This window comes from Triturus cristatus, chromosome 6 (genome assembly GCF_964204655.1).
Source record: "Triturus cristatus chromosome 6, aTriCri1.1, whole genome shotgun sequence".
Taxonomy (NCBI): Eukaryota; Metazoa; Chordata; class Amphibia; order Caudata; family Salamandridae; genus Triturus; species Triturus cristatus.
The window spans coordinates 1,945,768,535-1,945,774,534 of NC_140589.1; positions in this window are offsets into that span (position 1 = coordinate 1,945,768,535).

Below are 6,000 nucleotides of genomic sequence, written 5' to 3' on the forward strand. Positions count from 1 at the left end.
TGACACCAAATTTGGCAGAGATGTAGCCCTCAGATCGGACTCGTGCCTTTTGCATATATGGTGTGAATCTGTTCAGTAGTTCCTGAGAAAATTAGGGTAAAAAAGTTAGTGATATCTATGGCCGGGGAGGATCCGAGGACCCTACCCGCACCGTAAGCGCACCCTCCCAGAACCGAGCGCGCACCCTCCCGATCGCACGCTGAATGCTAATTGGCTGTCGAGTGTCTCTCTACATTCAAAACAGGAACTGTTGGCGGCCATTTTCTGCCTCGGTAGAAGCGAGGCTGAAGATGCAAGGGGAATAAGTGTGTAAAACATATAAAGGGGGCAGAGTGGAAATACTCTGACCCTCTAGGGGTGCTTAGGGGGTCCCAGAAGGACCCCCTGGGGCCCCCCTTTTCAACAAAAAAAAAAGGGCGAAATGCGCGCATGGTGCGCGCATCCTATCGCGTTGGATGCACGGATCCTCTTGCGGTGGGTTCGCGGATCCAAGGGAAAAAAATGAAATTGTTGGGAGATAAAGGTTAAGCTTAAGTGTTTTGTTCTTGAGTGGCTCTAAAAAGAACCGTTGTGTTCATTGAGAGTTTTTGGTACTTATAAGTAAGTACCTATACAGAGTCTAAAGTTGTTGAGGAAGACTCTGTTTCCTTCATCAGTAAAGTGTACTCCATCTCTCCTATACATCTCTTGCATATGAAAGTGCAGATTGTTATTGTAAATGGACCCCATTCTGTAGTCTCGGAGAAAAGCAGAAACAGATTTATTCACATGTTTCCTAGCTTTCTCAATCTGTGGACAAAAATGATCAGACCAGTTCCATTTCTGCCTTTGGCATATGTTAGAGTACACAAAGGCAGTTTTAGGGAATAGTGAAATCAGTTCTGCAAAGGTGTCCTTCATAAGCATTTCCAGATCTACCCCAGTCAAAGTGCCTAGGTCATTGCCACCACAGTGCACTATTATGAGGTTAGGGTGTTGGATTTGCATGAAGGATTTCACCAATGGCATCAATTGGTGCCACTTTAACCCTCTCTGTCCAATCCATTTAATGTCTACATTTGGCAAACCTAGGTCTTTGTGAATGCCTTTGTTTTCTGCATACCTTTGGCTCCAGAAAATGTAGCTGTGTCCCACAATCCACACTGTAAGCATCTTGTAAAGAGGTCTGGATGCACTCAGATGGTCTCTGTAAATGAAATGGCAGTTTGGAAAGTAAGATGTTTCTAAAATGGTGGCTAAGATGCAATTTTGAAAAAAGACAAGAAATCATTGGTTGTTTAACAACATTCTACACTGAAAGGTAGGGTGCATGTTTCTGTTTTTTAAACGCATGATTCTTATTGGTTAACAAAAAGTGCGTGAAAGGAACATTATATATGATAAGCTGATATGTTGAGAAGTCAAGCACACTTGCTGTTTTGATTAGCAACATTGTGTGTGCTGAACTTGTGACCTGTGTGCTCAGTATAGTGTTCCATGACCTGTTTCTATGGTAACGGGCAGAAGGCAGATTGGGGAAAGGGTTGAAGTTTATGTCATTTGGAAAGGGTTGAAATGTTTAACCAATAGAAATGTGTGTTTGCTTTTGAATTTATGTGGGCAGGAATGTGATTTGATGTTTACATGTATATGTGTGGAAAATGAGAGGGAAACTTTGCCATTCTTTGGTTCTGCTAACAGGTGCACAGTGCAGAGATTCTGTATATGAAAATATGGTGTTTGACTGATATCTGGTGTGTGACTGATATACTTCTTAATCTACAAAACATCTTGAAAGGTGAGTTATTTAATTGTGAGGGGATGTATGTAGACTATTTTTATTTTAATCAGAGTAATGTATTTCTTCTGCTAAAGTGTAGGGAGTACTTTTTTTTCTCTACAATCTTATTGACAGTGTGTGTGCATGTAGAAACCATTTTTTGATAAGGATTTGTTTTTTCATGTGTTTGTAGACAGATAACTGTGCAGATTTTATATTTTGGTAGAATTAGAAACCAGTCATTTTTTATGAATGTGTGAAATGAGTTATGTTTCTGCAGTAAAATATAGTACTCCTTGTTGTCAAGTTTTAGTAGCATTAGAAGCCAGTGTTTGCTTATGCATTGATTAAATGCGTCAGGCAATGATACAAAAGTGCACTTTTGAAATATGCACATTGTGTGCAGATCTCTTACCACTTCCATAGTAGTAAATAAGGTTTGGTAAACTCGTAGGGATAGTGGTTGTTGTCTAGAATCACACTGTGAGTCTGTGTGCATTTGGGAACCAATGTGAGAGAAGCATATGGTAACATTGTTTATTTGCTGACAGATAACTATTTTAAATCCTGTCATGTTGTCAAGTTTTAATAGCATTAAAAGCCAGTCATTGCTTATGCGTTGATTAAATGAGTCAGGCATTGACACTAAAGTGCAGTCGTGAAATATGTAGATTGTGTGCAGTTCCCTTACCACTTGCACTGTAGTGAATGAGTTTTGGTAAACTCCTAGGGATGGTGGTGCTTGTATAGAATCACACTGTGGATCTGTGTGCATTTGGGAACCACTGTGAGAGAAGCGTTTGGTAACATCATGTATTTGCTGACAGATAACTGTTTTAAAACCTGTCATGTTGTCAAGTTTTAGTAGCATTAGAAGCCAGTCTTTGCTTATGCGTTGATTAAAAGAGTCAGGCATTGACACTAAAGTGCAGTCGTGAAATATGTAGATTGTGTGCAGTTCCCTTACCTCTTCCATTGTAGTGAATGAGTTTTGGTAAACTCCTAGGGATAGTGGTGCTTGTCTAGAATCACACTGTGAGTCTGTGTACATTTGGGAACCACTGTGAGAGAAGTGTTTGGTTACTTTGTGTATTTGCTGACAGATAACTGTTTTAAAACATGTCATGTTGTGAAGTGTTAGTAGCATTAGATGACAGTTGTGGCTTATGCTTTCATTAAATGAGTTAGGTATTGACAGTAAAGTGTAGTCGTGAAATATGTAGATTGTGTGCAGTTCCCTTATCACTTCCAGTGTAGTGAATGAGTTTTGGTAAACGCCTAGGGATAGTGGTGCTTGTCTAGAATCACACTGTGAGTCTGTGTGCATTTGGGAACCACTGTGAGAGAAGCGTTTGGTAACATCATGTATTTGCTGACAGATAACTGTTTTAAAACCTGTCATGTTGTCAACTTTTAGTAGCATTAGAAGCCAGTCTTTGCTTATGCGTTGATTAAAAGAGTCAGGCATTGACACTAAAGTGCAGTCGTGAAATATGTAGATTGTGTGCAGTTCCTTTACCACTTGCACTGTAGTGAATGAGTTTTGGTAAACTCCTAGGGATGGTGGTGCTTGTATAGAATCACACTGTGGATCTGTGTGCATTTGGGAACCACTGTGAGAGAAGCGTTTGGTAACATCATGTATTTGTTGACAGATAACTGTTTTAAAACCTGTCATGTTGTCAAGTTTTAGTAGCATTAGAAGCCAGTCTTTGCTTATGCGTTGATTAAAAGAGTCAGGCATTGACACTAAAGTGCAGTCGTGAAATATGTAGATTGTGTGCAGTTCCCTTACCTCTTCCATTGTAGTGAATGAGTTTTGGTAAACTCCTAGGGATAGTGGTGCTTGTCTAGAATCACACTGTGAGTCTGTGTACATTTGGGAACCACTGTGAGAGAAGTGTTTGGTTACTTTGTGTATTTGCTGACAGATAACTGTTTTAAAACATGTCATGTTGTGAAGTGTTAGTAGCATTAGATGACAGTTGTGGCTTATGCTTTCATTAAATGAGTTAGGTATTGACAGTAAAGTGTAGTCGTGAAATATGTAGATTGTGTGCAGTTCCCTTATCACTTCCAGTGTAGTGAATGAGTTTTGGTAAACGCCTAGGGATAGTGGTGCTTGTCTAGAATCACACTGTGAGTCTGTGTGCATTTGGGAACCACTGTGAGAGAAGCGTTTGGTAACATCATGTATTTGCTGACAGATAACTGTTTTAAAACCTGTCATGTTGTCAACTTTTAGTAGCATTAGAAGCCAGTCTTTGCTTATGCGTTGATTAAAAGAGTCAGGCATTGACACTAAAGTGCAGTCGTGAAATATGTAGATTGTGTGCAGTTCCCTTACCTCTTCCACTGTAGTGAATGAGTTTTGGTAAACTCCTAGGGATCGTGGTGCTTGCCTAGAATCACACTGTGAGTCTGTGTACATTTGGGAACCACTGTGAGAGAAGTGTTTGGTTACTTTGTGTATTTGCTGACAGATAACTGTTTTAAAACATGTCATGTTGTGAAGTTTTAGTAGCATTAGAAGACAGTTGTGGCTTATGCTTTCATTAAATGAGTTAGGTATTGCAGTAAAGTGTAGTCGTGAAATATGTAGATTGTGTGCAGTTCCCTTATCACTTCCAGTGTAGTGAATGAGTTTTGGTAAACTCCTAGGGATAGTGGTGCTTGTCTAGAATCACACTGTGAGTCTGTGTTCATTTGGGAACCACTGTGAGAGAAGCGTTTGGTAACATTGTGTATTTGCTGACAGACAACTGTTTTAAAAGCTGTCATGTTGTCAAGTTTTAGTAGCATTAGAAGCCAGTCTTTGCTTATGCGTTGATTACATTAGTCAGGCATTGACATTAAAGTGCAGTCGTGAAATATGTAGATTGTGTGCAGATCCTTTACCACTTCCACTGTAGTAAATGAGTTTTGGTAAAGTCCTAGGGATAGTGGTGCTTGTCTAGAATCACACTGTGAGTCTGTGTACATTTGGGAACCACTGTGAGAGAAGCGTTTGGTAACATCGTGTATTTGCTGACAGATAACTGTTTTAAAACATGTCACGTTCTCAAGTTTTAGTAGCCTTAGAAGCCAGTCTTTGCTTATGTGTTAATTAAATGAGTCAGGCATTGACACTAAAGTGCAGTCGTGAAATATGCAGATTGTGTGCAGTTCCCTCACCACTTCCAGTGTAGTGAATGAGTTTTGGTAAACTCCTAGCGATAGTGGTGCTTGTCTAGAATCACACTGTGAGTCTGTGTGCATTTGGGAACCACTGTGAGAGAAGCGTTTGGTAACATCGTGTATTTGCTGACAGATAACTATTTTAAAACCTGTCATGTTGTCAACTTTTATTAGCATTAGAAGCCAGTATTTGCTTATGTGTTGATTAAATGAGTCAGACATTGACACTAAAGTGCAGTCGTGAAATATGTAGATTGTGTGCAGTTCCCTTACCTCTTCCACTGTAGTGAATGACTTTTGGTAAACTCCTAGGGATAGTGGTGCTTGTCTAGAATCACACTGTGAGTCTGTGTACATTTGGGAACCACTGTGAGAGAAGCGTTTGGTAACATCGTGTATTTGCTGACAGATAACTGTTTTAAAACATGTCATGTTCTCAAGTTTTAGTAGCATTAGAAGACAGTTATGGCTTATGCTTCCATTAAATGAGTTAGGTATTGACAGTAAAGTGTAGTCGTGAAATATGTAGATTGTGTGCAGTTCCCTTACCACTTCCAGTGTAGTGAATGAGTTTTGGTAAACTTCTAGGGATAGTGGTGCTTGTCTAGAATCACACTGTGAGTCTGTGTGCATTTGGGAACCACTGTAAGAGAAGCGTTTGGTAACATTGTGTATTTGCTGACAGATAACTGTTTTAAAAGCTGTCATGTTGTCAAGTTTTAGTAGCATTAGAAGCCAGTCTTTGCTTATGCGTTGATTACATTAGTCAGGCATTGACATTAAAGTGCAGTCATGAAATATGTAGATTGTGTGCAGATCCTTTACCACTTCCACTGTAGTGAATGAGTTTTGGTAAAGTCCTAGGGATAGTGGTGCTTGTCTAGAATCACACTGTGAGTCTGTGTACATTTGGGAACCACTGTGAGAGAAGCGTTTGGTAACATCGTGTATTTGCTGACAGATAACTGTTTTAAAACATGTCACGTTCTCAAGTTTTAGTAGCATTAGAAGCCCGTCTTTCCTTATGTGTTAATTAAATGAGTCAGGCATTGACACTAAAGTGC